The sequence below is a fragment of the Elephas maximus genome, chromosome 15 (assembly GCF_024166365.1).
Source record: "Elephas maximus indicus isolate mEleMax1 chromosome 15, mEleMax1 primary haplotype, whole genome shotgun sequence".
In the NCBI taxonomy this organism is placed as follows: domain Eukaryota; kingdom Metazoa; phylum Chordata; class Mammalia; order Proboscidea; family Elephantidae; genus Elephas; species Elephas maximus.
Window position 1 is genome coordinate 75,898,354 of NC_064833.1, and position 17,835 is coordinate 75,916,188.

At 39.0% G+C, this 17,835-nt stretch overlaps 1 protein-coding gene across 2 annotated transcripts in view; it reads right to left on the bottom strand.

Annotated features, from left to right (window-relative positions):
* SGK3 (serum/glucocorticoid regulated kinase family member 3) overlaps positions 1 to 17,835 on the bottom strand; it is a 219,068-nt gene that overhangs the window by 194,954 nt on the left and 6,279 nt on the right. The window contains exon 1 of one of the 2 annotated variants that reach the window (XM_049853666.1): positions 15,190 to 15,208. The exons of the other annotated variant lie outside the window; for it this stretch is intronic. The gene's annotated coding sequence lies outside the window, so the exon portion shown is untranslated. Of the gene's footprint in view, positions 1 to 15,189; positions 15,209 to 17,835 lie in introns of those variants that run through there. 2 annotated transcript variants of the gene reach the window in all.

Sequence of the window (17,835 nt, forward strand, 5' to 3'; positions counted from 1 at the left end):
TTGAGAACGGGAACCAGACAAGGATGCCCTTTATCACCGCTCTTATTCAACATCGTGCTAGAAGTCCTAGCCAGGGCAATTAGGCTAGACAAAGAAATAAAAGGTATCCAGATTGGCAAGGAGGAAGTAAAGTTATCACTATTTGCAGATGACATGATCTTATACACAGAAAACCCTAAGGAATCCTCCAGAAAACTACTGAAACTAATAGAAGAGTTTGGCAGACTCTCAGGTTATACAATAAACATACAAAAATCACTTGGATTCCTCTACATCAACAAAAAGAACACCAAAGAGGAAATAACCAAATCAATACCATTCACAGTAGCTCCCAAGAAGATAAAATACTTAGGAATAAATCTTACCAAGGATGTAAAAGACCCATACGAAGAAAACTATAAAACTCTGCTACAAGAAATTCAAAAGGACATACTTAAGTGGAAAAACATACCTTGCTCATGGATAGGAAGACTTAACATAGTAAAAATGTCTATTCTACCAAAAGCCATCTATACATATAATGCACTTCCAATCCAAATACCAATGGCATATTTTAAGGGGATAGAGAAACAAATCACCAATTTCATATGGAAGGGAAAGAACCCCCGGATAAGCAAAGCATTACTGAAAAAGAAGAAGAAAGTGGGAGGCCTCACTCTACCTGATTTCAGAACCTATTATACAGCTACAGTAGTCAAAACAGCCTGGTACTGGTACAACAACGGGCACATAGACCAATGGAACAGAATTGAGAACACAGATATAAATCCATCCATGTATGAGCAGCTGATATTTGACAAAGGACCAGTGTCAGTCAATTGGGGAAATGATAGTCTTTTTAACAAATGGTGCTGGCATTAACTGGATATCCATTTGCAAAAGAATGAAACAGGACCCATACCTCACACCATGCACAAAAACTAACTCCAAGTGGATCAAAGACCTAAACATAAAGACTAAAATGATAAAGATCATGGAAGAAAAAATACGGACAACCCTAGGAGCCCTAATACAGGGCATAAACAGAATACAAAACATTACCAAAAATGATGAAGAGAAACCAGATAACTGGGAGCTCCTAAAAATCAAACACCTATGCTCATCTAAAGACTTCACCAAAAGAGTAAAAAGACCACCTACAGACTGGGAAAGAATATTCAGCTATGACATCTCCGACCAGCGCCTGATCTCTAAAATCTACATGATTCTGTCAAAACTCAACCACAAAAAGACAAACAACCCAATCAAGAAGTGGGCAAAGGATATGAACACACATTTCACTAAAGAAGATATTCAGGCAGCCAACAGACACATGAGAAAATGCTCCCGATCATTAGCCATTAAAAGTACGATGAGATTCCATCTCACACCAACTAGACTGGCATTAATCCAAAAAACACAAAATAATAAATGTTGGAGAGGCTGCGGAGAGATTGGAACTCTCATACGCTGCTGGTGGGATTGTAAAATGGTACAACCACTTTGGAAATCCATCTGGCGTTATCTCAAACAGTTAGAAATAGAACTACCATACAACCCAGAAATCCCACTTCTCGGAATATACCCTAGAGATACAAGAGCCTTCACACAAACAGATATATGCACACCCATGTTTGTTGCAGCTCTGTTTACAATAGCAAAAAGCTGGAAGCAACCAAGATGTCCGTCAATGGATGAATGGGTAAATAAATTGTGGTATATTCACACAATGGAATACTACGCATCGATAAAGAACAGTGACGAATCTCTGAAACATTTCATAACATGGAGGAATCTGGAAGGCATTATGCTGAGCGAAATGAGTCAGAGGCAAAAGGACAAATATTGTATAAGACCACTATTATAAGATCTTGAGAAATAGAAAAAACGGAGAAGAACACATACTTTTGTGGTTACGAAGGGGGGAGGGAGAGGGTTTTTTATTGATCAATCAGTAGATAAGAACTGCTTTGGGTGAAGGGAAAGACAACACTCAATACAAGGAAGGTCAGCCTAATTGGACTGGACTAAAAGCAAAGAGGTTTCCGGGATAAAATGAAAGCTTCAAAGGTCAGCGGAGCAGGGGCTGGGGTCTGGGGAACATGGTTTGAGGGGACTTCTAAGTCAATTGGCAAAATAATTCTATTATGAAAACATTCTGCATCCCACTTTGAAATGTGGCGCCTGGGGTCCTAAATGCCAACAAGCGGCCATCTAAGATACATCAATTGGTCTCAACCCACCTGGAGCAAAGGCAAAGGAAGAACACCAAGGTCACACGACAACTAAGAACCCAAGAGACAGAAAGGGCCACATGAACCAGAGACCTACATTATCCTGAGACCAGAAGAACTGGTTGGTGCCCGGCCACAATCGATGTCTGCCCTGTCAGGGAGCACAACAGACAACTCCTGAGGGAGCAGGAGACCAATGGGATACAGACCCCAAATTCTCATAAAAAGACCATACTTAATGGTATGACTGCGACCAGAGGAATCCCGGAGGCAATGCTCCCCAGACCTTCTGATGGCACAGGACAGGAACCATCCCCGAAGACAAATCATCAGGCATGAAAAGGACTACTCAGCAGGGGAGAGAGAGATGCTGATGAAGAGTGAGCTAATTATATCAGGTGGACACTGGAGAGTGTGTTGGCAACTCTTGACTGGAGGGGGGATGGGAAGATAGAGAGAGAGGGAAGACGGCAAAATTAGCATGAAACGAGAGACTGAAAGGGCTGACTCAATAGGGGGAGAGCAAGTGTGAGAAGGGAGTAAGAAGTATGTAAACTTACATGTGACAGACTGATTGGAATGGTAAATGTTCACTTGAAGCTTAATAAAAATTAATAAAAAAAATAAATCTATTATGAAAACATTCTGCATCCCACTTTGTAATGTGGCGTCTGGGGTCTTAAATGCTAACAAGCGGCCATCTAAGATGCATCAATTGGTCTCAACCCACCTGGAGCAAAGGAAAATGAAGAACACCAAGGTCACATGACAACTAAGAGCCCAAGAGACAGAAAGGGCCACATGAACCAGAGACCTACATCATCCTGAGACCAGAAGAACTAGTTGATGCCCGGCCACAATCGATGACTGCCCTGACAGGGAGCACAACAGAGAACTCCTGAGGGAGCAGGAGATCAGTGGGATGCAGACCCCAAATTCTCATAAAAAGGCCAGACTTAATGGTCTGACTGAGACTAGAGGAATCCCGGCGGCCATGGTCCCCAGAACTTCTGTTGGCACAGGACAGGAACCATCCCCGAAGACAACTCATCAGACATGAAAGGGACTGGTCAGTGGGTGGGAGAGAGATGCTGATGAATAGTGAGCTAATTATATCAGGTGGACACTTGAGATTGTGTTGGCATCTCTTGTCTGGAGGGGGGATGGGAGGATAGAGAGAGAGGGAAGCTGGCAAAATTGTCACGAAAGGAGAGACTGAAAGGGCTGACTCGATAGGGGGAGAGCAAGTCGGAGTACGGAGTAAGATGTATGTAAACTTATATGTGACAGACTGATTGGATTTGTAAACGTTCACTTGAAGCTTAATAGAAGTTAATAAAAAAAAATTAAGGCATACCATTACACCTATAAACTAGGAAGAAACAGTATAAGACTTTTTAAAAAATATTTTTATTGTGGTTATTTATTCAAATGGTACAACATCAAAAGAGAAAACTACAGTTAAAACTTATTCATACATATTTGAAATATAAAGCTCTGATTTGAGAAATACAGAAGTAATTGGAGGAAACACTGAGGGGTGAGCTGAGGGAGGAGACTGCAAGTCGTAGAGTAGAAACAGTCCTCACCATTGTACGCTTTTTCTCTGGCAAAGCTCTGTAGCCCAGATGCAGCCATGGAGGAGGTGGACAGCTGGATCAAACCTGGATTGGGAAGGTTCGAAGGAGGACGATGGGGCAGAGGAATAGCGCTCAAGTGGGGATCCTGCCATTTACACTACTGAGGAAAGGAGGAGGTGACGGGTAGAAAGAAGAGGCCGAGGGCATAGGGGACTTGAACAGGCATAGAGTGAGTTTAACAAAAACTCACTACACACAGCTACCTATTCATAATACTTTGAACTTCAAGTACAGTGTAATTTTCAAAGCATTTTATATATGTAATCTGAATATAGTTGCAAAATTTAAAAAATGAAATCCTAACAAGCCAAATGTAGCATGTCAAATCAAAGCATTTATAAATATGACCAGTAAAGTTGGTCCTTGTGTTTGTATGACAAATGAATGAAGTTATTTCCAACTGCCTTGTAAGTACTATTTCTCTTGACTGTCTCAGACCTGAAAAACAAAATTACACATTCCAAATCAAATTTTTTTACTTACTAGCTTTCAAATACAAAGTTTTGTGTTGATGTCCAAATGCAAAAGTAAATTTTATTTTATAAATTTTACTTTTTTAATAAATTTATTTATGTTCAATTACTCAAATTTATTTGCTACAGTAGAACCAAATTTTAAAAGTGGCATAATTTTGTATGTAGGTAAAATGAAATGACAACAACTAAGTGGAGTGCAAAAACAAAAACTCACAGAAGATGAGGAGAAAATAATTTGTGGGTCCACCACGTTCCTGGTAGCGTAGTGGTTGAGAGCTATGGGGGCTAACCAAAAAGCTGGCAGTTCAAATCCATCAGGCGCTCCTTGGAAACTCTATGGGGCAGTTCTACTCTGTCCTATAGGGTCGCTATGGGTCGGAGTCGACTGGACCACAACAGGCTTTAAAGACAATTCAAAAATTAACTTCCTTTTAAAAACATAAGGAAGCAGAAAAGACTTCTTGTATTGCATGCTTAAGTTTAATGGGTGCAAATCTTTGTACTAGTACTGCTTGTGCTTAAATATTTGCAATACGAATACAAGAGAATTTGTTGCAAATTCTCCATCCATTCCTTGCTATAGTAAAAAAATTACTGATGATGTAGAAAGTGAAACTATTTTGGAATCTGACATTGTTGCATCTGCAGACCCCATAAATAACAGAAATACAGATCCTACTTTGTGGAATAATTTTTCTTCTAATGATGTAAATTATTGGAACAAAAGAGGGCCAAATGATTTTTAGCATCACAGTGGACCATTTGAAAATTTGTGTCAAAAATTTCTGGGTGGTAAACAAACAAGGTTCTGTAGCCGGAATATATTTCTACATTGCAAAGCTAATGGTGAAAATTATAAGAGGGAGTAGTTACTGTATTCTCCATCAGATGGCTCTGTGTATTGTTTTGTTTGCAAACTATTCAGTCCTAAATCATTTAATTCTCAATTTGCTATGGATGGATTTAGCGATTGGTGCAACTCAAATATGATTGATAAACATGAAAACAGTTCAATTCACAAAGATTGTACGGTGTCATATTTAAACCAAAGACATGGTTTTGGCTTAACTCATGAACTGAAAACAAATTAATGAAGAATGTCAGTAATGGAAAGCTGTTTGCAACGCACTGTTGCTGTCATTATAACAATGGCTGAATGTGGACTTATCTTTTCAAGGAAGAAATGAAGTGTTTAAGTTCTCACAAAATGGAAATTTTTAGGGTTTACTTGAACTTTTTGCTCAGTTTTATCAACTTCAGCAGGTCATGTCTCTAAAAATGGTAACACATGAAAGTACAACTCATCATATATGTCTGAAACAATGTGTGAAGAATTAATAAACTTAATAAGTGATAAAGTTCAATCAATTATTTTTGGTGAGAAAAGTATAGCTCAATATTTCAGTTTGCAGATTCCACTCCTGATCTTTCTCAATCAGATAAGCTAAGTACTGTTTTAAGATACATGTCTCCAACGGATAAAAAACATGTCGCGCAATTTACCACATTTACTTGTTTAAAAAGTCATACCAGTGAAGAAATTGCGAACCAAGTACTTCACTATTTATGTGAAGTTTGCAACTTGGCTTTTTCTAAGTCCAGAGGGCAGTCCTATGACAACGTTGCCAGTATGTCAGGGTGTTATAAAGGCATGCAACTGAAAACTTTATAATGTAATGAATATGCTGTTTTCATATCATGTGCTGCGCATTCACTTAATCTTACGGGATGTGGCACAGTAGATTGTTGTCCGGAAACAGCTGATTTTTTTTTCTACTGTTCAGTTACTCTACACATTTTTTGCCACCTTTACTCACCAATGGGCAGTTCTTAAAATATATTTAGGCAATGACAGAGTATTAAAATGTCTTTGTAACACGTTATGAAGCGCATGCTATAGCAATGAGTGCAATCTGAAATCATTCACTCAGATTTTAGGTATTTAGAAAATATTGCTGAAGACCAGACATAAAAAGGAGATACCAAAAGAAAAGCTGAAAACATCACCAATAAAATGCAAACACTGCAGCATGTATTTATGTTGGTCATGTGGAATGATATATCGCAGCATTTTCATCAGACAAGTCAAGCTCTCCAAGATTCAGAAGTAAATTTAAAGACATGTATGGATCCCTACCAGCCATTAACAGGGTATTTACATAATTAAGAGAAGATTTTGAAAACAGAACAAAAGAAATACTGCCAAATACTGACTAGCAAGTAGTTCACCATTGCAGAAGCATTAGAAAGAAACAAGTAAATGACAGAAGGGCTCCAGAAGATCAGTTTCATGTAACCACATACTACACCATCATTGATACACCTGAACCTTGTATGGAAAGGAGGGCGAAAGTGTATGAAGTTCTTTCAAATAGATTTGCCTTCTTAAGCAATGTGGATATACCTGATGAAGAATACATGAAGGCATCCAAGAAACTGGTGCAGGCCTGTCCTAATGACTTAAACACAAATCTTAATGGAGAAGTGCAATAATTTCAGTCTTACATAAGACCTCAGTTTACAGATTCAGGAAAGACAAATTTTACTCATGTAGGTATGTACTATTTCATAATAGGAGATAAAATACATAGTGTATTTCCCAACTTTGAAATTGCCTTACACATATTCCTAACTTTAATAATCACAAACTGCACAACAAAGCACTCATTTTCATCCCTAAAGAGACTCAAAACCCTCAGCACACAACGATTCAGGAAAGACTTGATTCATTTTCCTTGTTATGTATGGAAATCGATATTGTTCAGCAGCCTAATTTTGATGAAATAATTGAAAATTTGTGAGAACAAAGAATAGAAAGGAATGTAGCTTCTTTTCTTTTATTGTGCTTTAAGTGAAAGTTTACAATTCAAGTCAGTTCCTTATACAAAAGCTTATATACACATTGTTGTATGACCCTAGTTGCTCTCCCTACAATGTGACCACACACTCCTCTCCAACCTGTATTTCCTATGTCCGTTCAACCAGCTCCTGTACCCCTCTGCCTTCTCATCTCGCCTCCAGACAGGAGCCGCCCACATAATCTCATGTGTCTACTTGAGTTAAAAAGCACACTCCTCACCAGTATCATTTTATATCTTATAAAAAGTATATAGTCCACTTTAATCTTTGTCTGAAGAGTTGGCTTTGGGAATGGTTATAGTTTTGGGCTAACAGAGAGTATGGCGGCCATGACCTCTGGGGTCCCTGCAGTCTCAGTCAGACCATTAAGTCTGTTCTTTTTTACTAGAATTTGAGGTCTGCATCCTGCTTTTCTCCTGCTCCATCAGGGATTCTCTGATGTGTTCCCTATCAGGGCAGTCACTGGTGGTAGCCAGGCACCATCTAGTTCTTCCAGTCCCAGGCTGATGGAGTCTCTGGATTATGTAGCCCTTTCTTTCCCTTGGGCTCATATTTTCCTTGTGTCTTTGGTGTTCTTCATTCTCCTTTGCTCCAGGCGAGTTGAGACCAGTTGATGTATCTTAGATGGCCGCTTGCTAGGTTTTAAGACCAGAAAGGGATGTTTTTAATTATAATATGTTAGATATTGTCACAGGTTAAATTGTGTTCCCCAAAAATTATGTGTCAACTTTGTTAGGCCATGGTTCCCAGTGTTGTGTGGTTGTCCTCCATTTTCTGATTGATATAATTTTCCTATGTGTTATAAATCCTAATCTCTGCTGTGGTTAATGAGGTAAGATTAGATTATGTTAAAGAGGATTAGGGTGGGATGTAACACCTTCACTCAGGTCATATCCCTGATCCAATGTAAAGGAAGTTTCCCTGGGGTATGGCCTGCACCACCTTTTAATCTTACAAGAGATAAAAGGAAAGGGAAATGAGCAGAGAGTGGGAGACCTCACACCACCAACAAAGCAGCAACGGGAGCAGAGCGCATCCTTTGGATCCAGGGGTCCCATGCGAAGAAGCTCCTAGACCGGGGGAAGGTTAAGGACAAGGACCTTCCTCCAGAGCCCACAGAGGGAGAAAGCCTTCTCCTGGAGCTGACACCCTGAATTTGGACTTCCAGCCTACTAGACTGTGAAAAAATAAATGTCTCTTTGTTAAAGCCATCCACTTGTGGTATTTCTGTTATAGCAGCACTAGATAACTAAGACAGAGATGAAAGATCTATCTAAAAATAAAATATAGTAATTTGTTGTAATATTTATTTTCTGATCATTAAATTTTCTTTCATGAAAGCTTCACATTTGTTCATTTATACTTATAGCACTTATCACAAAGCACGCATCAAAACTGAAGTATGAGCCATTTAAAACAAAATTGGTGAAAGTCAATTTTTTGTTGTGGGAGATCAACAGAATTTTACATTAATTGCTGAAACAACTAAGATTATTGACTCATTTTCTTTGTTGTAGAATATTTGGAATGTTCTTTTGTAGAAAATGTGGTATATAGTAAAAATCTTAGTACCCTGTCATGGATTGAATTACGTCCCCCAAGAAATGAGTGTATCAACTTCATTAGGCCATGATTCGCAGTAGTCTGTGATTGTCCTCCATTTTGTGATTGTAATTTTATGTTAAGGAGGATTAGGGTGGAATTGTAACACCACCCTTATCCAGGTCACATCCTTGATCCAATGTAAATGGAGTTTCCCTGGGGTGTGGCCTGCACCACCTGTTATCTCTCAAGAGAGAAAAAGGAAAGGGAAGCGATCAGAGAGTTGGGGACCTCATACCACCAAGAAAGCAGTACCAGGAGCATAGCGGGTCCTCTGGACCCAAGATCCCTGCGTGGAGAAGCTCCTAGTCCGGGGGAATATTGATGAGAGGTCCAACGGTGAGAGAAAAAGAAAGCCTTGCCCTGGAGCTAACGCCCTGAATTTGGACTTTTAGCCTACTTGGCTGTGAGGAAGTAAACTGCTCTTTGTTAAAGCCATCCATTTGTGGTATTTCTGTTATAGCAGCACTAGATGCCTAAAACAAGCCCATATTCACTAAAAATTTTATAATCCAGTTCATCTCATTCAGCTAAAATGGCATATGTCGCTTAGTGTTCAATCACTATTGTAGACACATTTAAAAAGAAGTTACATTACGGATAGCTAGGACATATGCACACACATATACAAATATATGTGTATATATATACGTGTATATATATACATACATAACTCACATATCCCATTCAAATGTGTGAGTAAACTGAGGAGGGGGCACCACAGATTATCAGTGTTTAAGGCCCTCACATGCCTTAATCTGGCCCTGTGTCGAGTTGTTTTCGACTCATAGCAACCCCGTAAGACAGAATAGAACTGCTCGCAGGGTTTTCTTGGCTACAATCTTCACGGAAGCAGACGATCAGGTCTTTCTCCCACAGAGCTTCTGGGTGGGTTCAAACCACCAGTCTTTCCATTAGCAGCTGAGCTCTTAACCTTTTGCCCCATCAGGGCTCCTTTGAAATATACAGTGAAATAATGAGCCATAACATTACTGTGTTAGGAATGTTAGCCTTAATTTGATGACCTCAACAAATGTTTTGATGAATTAACTCTCTATTTCCCCATCTCCCTCTATCTCCTCTCTCCACCACTCCCTCCCAACCCTCAGTATGATGTAGTGGGTAAGACAGTAGACTCTGCAGCCAGGTTGTTTGTGTCTGAACAACAGGGCTCTGACACTTATGAGCTGTGTGACTTGCAGCAAGTTACGAATTATTTTGTGTTTCTTTTCCTTCATTTATGAAATGGAAATTTAAAAAATAGTACCTACTTCATGAATTAAATGAGTTTATATCTATAAACTTTAAGAATAATGCTTGGCACATAAGTGTTTGCTGTGTCTAATAAAGATGTACATGAATCTCTTGTGTGTATGCTAGTCTCACAGGGCTATAGACAATCCTCGTGAGGTTTTCCTGTTGAGTCAAGTTGTCAGGACTGGAATTTAATTTAATCCTACTTCCAAGCCAACAAGCTGGCCTATTACTGTTTCATGGATGCTGGCTGAAGACACGAGACAGCTGGGTCAGAGAAAAATAATACAGCACAGCAAGAAGCATGAGCACAGCATGTTTGCATCGGTTTCCCTTCTCCTAAATTTTCACAGGGGTGATAAGAAGGGGCCCAGGCAAGATAGGTTTGCACTGCAGCTGAGGAACACTGAGTTTGGAGAATCCACTGCTTTACTAGCAAGCTTTATCTCAGAAGGAGACATTCCTTCATCCTTCAGGATTGCTCACTGCAAACACAACCACAGAAATAGCTTGAGTAAAGAGGTGTGTGGTAGAAAATCTCTAAAGATGACCGTTAATGATCTTTGCCTGCTAGTGTTCACTCTTTTGTGTAATTCCCTCCTGTTGACTCTGGAATGGACTTATTGACTCACTTCTAACTAACTGAATACAGAAGAAGTGAAGAGACTTCACTTCTGAGATGAGGTTATAAAAAGGCTGTGGCTTCTGTCCAGGGTGCCCTCTCAAGTCCTCTCACTCACTTGCTATGAGGGAAGCCGGCTGCCACTCTGTGAGCTGCCCTATAGAGACACCAGCATGGCAAGGAACAATAAGCAAGGACCTGAGCCTTCCAATAGCCACATGAGTAAGTTTCGAAGTGAATCCTCCCCAAGTCAAGTCTCAAGATGACAGGGTACCAACTTACACCTTGACTGTAGCCTTGTGAGAGACCCCAAGTCAGAGGCACCAAGCTAAGCTGTACCCAGATTCCTGACCAACGGAAACTATTGGATAATAAATCTTTGTTGTTTTAAGCCTCTAAATTCTGGGGTAATTTGTTACCAATAATTGACAAGTAATATAAGAGATCAGGGCCTTGCATTGTTGGCATACTGAGCAAGACATGTGGGACATGACAGACCCATAAATAATCATCTTCTAACAACAGGGTGGAGCCCTAGTTGCACAGTGGTTAAGGGCTTGGCTGCTAACCAAAAGGTCGGCAGTTGGAATCCACCATCCACTCCTTGGAAACCCTGTGGGGCAGTCTACTCTATCCTATAGGGTCCTAGTAGTCGGAATGGACTCAGCGGCACCGAGTTGGTTTTTAACAATAGGGTAAAGCTACAACCCTAGGGGTAGGCTGTGCCATAGTCCCAGAAGAGGCTGATGGGGTTCATGTGCATTTTCTAGGAGACAGGCAGACACTGAAACCAGAAACTAGAATTTGGAAGGAAGACTTTAGGTGGGACAACAACCGTAGTGGTTGAGGACACTATGCTATATAGGACAAAGTGGTATCTGCTTTGTGCAAACAAAGGGAAATGAGGTAAGGAGGAATCCTTTCAGTATCAAAAGCTGAAAATGCCTACACTGCGTTCAGTGAACCAAATTATCCAGCTGTATACACTCTCTGTGCTCTTTTGACTTCTGTTAGTCTGGAGCCTTTTGTAAAGTTTTGTTTAAATATTTTCCCTGGTTTCTTTGGCGCTCCCGGAACTGTGAGTTAAATGCTTGAGCCAAGCTATTAAAGGGGAAGCAGTGCCCCCTGGAGGCCAGGGTGGTGATGCCCAAAAACTCCAAGAGGAAGAAGCTAGGATGTGTAGGCAAGGATCTTTTTTAAAGGGAGATGGCAAAACTCTTTATAAATACTAAGAAAACATTTGGTAAAACTTTAAAGTCTCGTCCTTATTAAAATTTTTAAGAAACTTTGTAGAAGTTCTCTTTCTTAACATGCATTTAATGTTATTTTCTCAAAGAAAGAGTCAACTTCACACGTAATAGAGGGCCAGACAGTGTAGTAGTCAAGAGCATGAGCTGTGGAGTATAACAGGTTTTGTTTTTGTTAACTGTGTGTCCTAGGGCAAGTTGCTAAATCTCTCTAAGCCACTTCCTTCATCTCCAAAATGAGGATAATATCACACTGAATTTTAGTGAGAATTAAATAAAATTATGTATATAGTGTCCCCAGCACATACCCTAATACGTGTTAAGCACTTAGTATTTGAAAGCTGAAATGATTATTTTTTACTACTACTGCTACTGCATTAATGAGATACGGGTATTCCACGTAAGCACAACTACTTGATATCCTATTATACATGCTGGCAATAGAATTTGCAGATAAAGAGAATTTACAGAAGGTAGAAATTAAAATAAAGAAAAGGAAGGATTAATAGGCAGGAGAACCTAAGAATATTTGTAAAGGTGTGGGGAAAAATAGAATCCTTAAAAACTTTCTACTCAATATATACAGAGAGTTGTCACGAATATACAGTTAACATCACCAGATTATTGGATAAGTGGCCAAAGGAGATGGAAAAGCAATTTAACAAGCATGTTATCAAATGGTCTATTTATTAGTTAAGAAATTCAAAATGGACAACTTTAAGGTCTCATATACCTTTTAAAGTTTCAAAATATAAATGAAGTGCTGTCTCATTAGGGGGAGAGTAATTGGGAGTATATAGCAAGGTGTTTATAAATTTTTGTATCGGAGTCCGACTTGATTTATAAACTTTCACTTAAAGCACAATAAAAATTAAAAAATATATATATAAATGGAAAAAAATGAGTATTGGAGAAGACCTAAGGAAAAGGCCTTGACCCTGGAACACGACAAGCCAGATAGATTCTACCTCTTACTGGCTGTGAGATCATGGGTAATTCACTTGGCGTCTCTGTGGCTCAGTTTCCCTAACTGTACAGATGAGATGGTAACAGCATCTTATAGACTCATTGTGAGGATTAAATGAGATACACACAGATTGAATTGTGCCCTCTAAAAATACGTGTTGTAAATACTAACCTCTATTTTTTTTTATGTCTGTGGTTATAATCCCATTTGGGCGTGAGTTGTCTTTGTTATGTTAATGAGGCAGGATTAGTGTAGGATGTGTTTTGAGTCAATCTCTTTTGAGATATAAAAGAGATTAAGCAAGGAAGGAAAGAAGCAGAGATGGTGGAAGACAGAGGCCAAGCCACATGAAGATTGCCCAAGAACAGAAGCTCATAGACACAAGGACCTTCCTCCAGAGCTGACAGAGAAAGAAAGCCTTGCCCTAGAGCCAGCATCTTGAATTTGGACTTCTAGCCTCCTAAACTGTGAGAAAATTAATTTCTGTTTGTTAAAGCACCCATTTGTGGTATTTCTGTTATCACAGCACTAGATAACTAAGACACATGGAAAGCCCATAGTCCAATGCCCTGCTCACAATAAATGTCTCCTTATCATTGTCATCATTATCTTTGTCATTGTTGCTACTGATGTACGATATCATTACAGGTAGAATTGGAAAGGGGTTTAGCCCTTCAGGAGATTGCACAGAAAAACCTGTTGCCACTGAGTCAGTTCCAACTCACTGTGACCTTATATAATAAGAGCTACAAAGGTTACATATATTCTTTAATCTGTCCCCCCCTCCCCCGCCCTTAGTGTGGGGAAAAAAATTGAAGGGAAAGTTTTTTCTGATTAATGATGTTTATAGCAATGGTACTTATGACAAAGTGGCCAAAATTTGGGAACAACTTAATACCCCAAAGTGGGGGAGAGGTTGAGTAAACAATGTGTATTAGTAAAAAAAAAGGTATTAAATACAGAAGGAATATACAAAAATAATAGCTTTACTATATATCAGCAAGAAGTAGTAGTTTGAAAATGTAATGGAAAAATATCCCATTCATAATAATCACAACTATAAAATCTCTAGAAACTAAATTAATAAAAAATGTTGAAAATCCATTTAAAAACTATGTTTTACTGAAGGACATACAAAGATCTGTGAAATTAGATTCATGCCTAGATAAGAAGCCTTCAGACTGTTAAAAAAAAAATAAAAGTCAATTCTCTCCAAATTAATCTGTAAATTAAATGCAATTTTCATCAAAATCCTAATGAAAGTTTTTTACTTAAAAGTTGATTCTCTAGTTTATTGAGAAGAGTAAATGTTTGAAAATAGTCAAGAAAGCTTTAAAAAATAGCTGTTAACAAAATAAGACTTGCCCTATAAGATACTAAAAAGAGCTATAATATAGTTAATAGGGCAGAGTGATACTGATCAGGAAAAGACAACTAGATCAATGGCTTGGTATGGAGTCCAGAAAATAACCCAGGCCCGGCCCACATACATGGGATTTCATACATGCTAAAAGTGGCATTTCACATCAGTGGGAGAAGACCGGTTTGTTTTTAATAAACAGTAGAGGGATCGCTGGCTATTCATAAATTATCAGTAGTAATGTAAAAAACAAAACCATAAAACTCTTTAGAAAAAATTTAGAAAAATCCCTCTGTAAACTTTGGGTAGGAAGAAACTTCCTTAGACTGACACAAAACTGAGAAGACGTCAAAGAAATGATGGATTGCTTATATTACATAAACATTAAACGCCTTCGTACAGAGGCCTGCTTTACTTATTCCCATCCTTCCTCTCAGGAAGATCCTGAGGTAATAGGGTGGGATGGAATAGTAGGAATGGAAGATGGGCACCCCAGAACTCTTTCCATTCTTTGTTCGATCCTGGGCATTGCTCCCTGCTCAGGTAAGCACAGTGGATTTCCTGCTTGGAGTCGTGATAGCTTTTGAAATGTGGTCCTAGTATTTTTAATTCTAAAATTAATTTAAATGAAATAAAAACTCATTCATAACCTCCCCCAAACACCAACAACATAACTTCCCTATAACAAAATATCCCATAAAGTTAAAAGATGAGTGACACACAAAAAGGAAATATTTGCAACATGTGTAACAAAAGGATATTATTCACAGTAAACAGAGTTCCTATAAAACAATAAGAAAAAGACCAGAAAGAAAATAACCAAAAGGAAAACTAGGTCAAGGCTATGAATGGGCAATTCACTGAGAAATACGAATAGCCAATAAACAAGTAAGCAGATGTTCAATCTATTAATCAGAGAAAAGCAAATTAAAGCAACATGAATTCTTACCTATTAGCAGAGGTGTAGTAGTTAGTTAGCAGAGGTGTACTGTCTTAGGCTGAGTTCTCTAGAAAAGCAAAACCAGTAAAGCATATAAATATATATAGAGAGAGAGATTAATATCAAGGAAATGGTTCACGTGGTTGTAGAGGCTGTAATGTCCCAAGTCCATGTGTCGGGGAAGAGGCTTCTCCTGATTTTACGTAGCCACAGGGCCGGCGAACCCAACAAGATCAGCAGGCCAGAGAGCAGGGCTGTTGCTCACAGGCTGTGAAGATCGTGGAATGCCAAGATCAGCAAGCAAGACCACAGGTAAGCTGCTAGCTCAAGTCCCAAGAATCGGAGGTCATACAAACAGGAGCCAGCTGCAGGATCCAGAACAAGCAAAAGCCCTGGCAAGCAGAGAAGAAAGAGCTAGGCAGAAGAGGGTGGAGAGATAAAGGCTGGGGCCCTGCCCCCACAGGCCCTGCCCCTACCAGTACTGACTCACAGCAGATCCCATCATGAGGGTGATCATGTATCACATCTCAAAAGGGAAGTGATCACAACATTATACAACTGCCAAAACACTGAGAATCATGGCTCAGCCAAGTTACATACAATCTTAACCTTCACATATACCAAAGGAGGATAGGTAGTGGAATGGTCAGAGGGGAGGAGTTAGGCAATAAGGGAGTATATCCTCTTTAGAGAATTTTTTAAAAGTAATCAAATGTCTTCATGCTCTGGCAATTCTAAAAAAAAAAGTCAGTGATAGAATACTCCTCCCTATGGGGTAGTCTGCTCCCACTGCTCCCAACTTGGTAGGCCTCTCTCTATTAGAACGGCAAAAATGTAAAAGATTTATATCATCCCATGTTTAGAGTAAGCCCATATACTGTTGGTGGAAGTATACAGGTTTGTGGATGGCAAATTGGTAGGACTTAACATTTTAGATGTGCATTTCCTTTGACCCAGTAATTCAACTTCTTGAAATCTAGCGTACTGGAATATCCCCAAAGATACATGTACAAAAATATCCACATGAACTTTGTAAAGGAAATATCAACCACTAGGGTAGTAGGTAAATAAATTATGGTACATGGCAGAATTCCCTGTATTAGTTGAGAGATTAGATAACTTCTAAGATCTCTTCTGACTCTTGATTTTTATGACCTTTGATTTTAGGCTTTTGAAGACAAATCTAAAAGACGGACTTCAAAAATAATTTGAGGAACGACAACATTAATGGAATAACTATCCAATCTCTCAAGATAATCATTTAGAAAGGGAAGTTAATTTTTAAAACCTTTTTATTTTGGATTTAGAGAAAAGTTTTAGAGGTGGTACAGAGAGTTCTCGTACACAGTATCCTTTATCCAACATTCCCTAGTGTTAACATTTTATATAACCACGGTATCGTTGTCAAAACCAAGAAACCAACATTGACACAACACTGCTAACTAGATCACAAACTTCATTTAGATTTTACCAGTTTTCCCACGAGTGTCGTTTCTCTGTTCCAAGATTCAGCCTAGGATACCATGTTGCATTTAGCCATCTTGTCTGCTTGGTATCTTCCAACATGTGACAGATTTTCAGTCTTTCCTTGCTTTTCATGGCCTCGACACTTTTGGAAAGTATGGGTCAGGTATTTCAATTTGGGCTTGTCTGATGTGTTCTCATGATTAGACTGTATGAAAGATTTACTTCTTCTCCCCATCTATTTGAGAGTATTTTTTGGTTGTATCATTTTAGATAAAATGTTGTTAGGTGCCGTTGAGTCAGTTCCAACACATAGTGACTCTATGCACAACAGAACAAAACACTGCCCAGGCCTGTGCCTTCTCACAATAGTTATGCTTGAGCCCATTGTTGCAGTCACTGTGTCAATCCATCTCTTTGAGGGTCTTCCTCTTTTTTTGCTGATCCTCTATTTTATCAAGCATTCCTTCTACATTAAAAAGTTCTATGCTAAGCACAAGAAAGTATAAAGATGAATAAGATGAGATCCTTGCTGTCAAGGTACTTATATTTTAATGGAAGTCATATATTTGTATTTGTAAATATAATACAAGGCAGGATGTAATGAATGCAAAGAGCTATGGGAACATAAGGAAAAGAGCAACTAATTATCAATGCGGGATCGAGGAAAGATCAACCACTGAGTAACCCAGTTCATCCCGGATACTACGTTGAGGTTCCAGCTTGTATCAATGGACTGGTCCTCTATACACTCATCTGTTATAGGGATCAGGGGAGGGTGAGTGAAGACACAGTAGATGGTTGATTGAGGATTCAGGGATTCTGGCTCCCAACCTTTCCTTCTCTTTTATCTCACAATAACTAATATGTATCTCTTGTCAAAGGCCTTCCTGCCAGTGGTATTTTGGGCCTGTGCCAATGGACACACCCAGAATTACTCAAGCTACACTTTAAACTCGTTGCCTCATTTGTTACTCAGAACTCTCCATAAATTAAGTGGGGGTATGTTCATTTTACATAAGAAAAGTATAACTCATGTTGAAGAAAGAGAGAGAAAGGTTGTAGGAAAGTCTATGAGTAAATTAGCTGTTTACATCAATGTTTTGATTTCCTTTTGTATAGTCACTTTGAATAAGCACTAATTGATTGTCTTGACTTTATAAGGCTCAGCCATGAGGAAATAGAAGAATA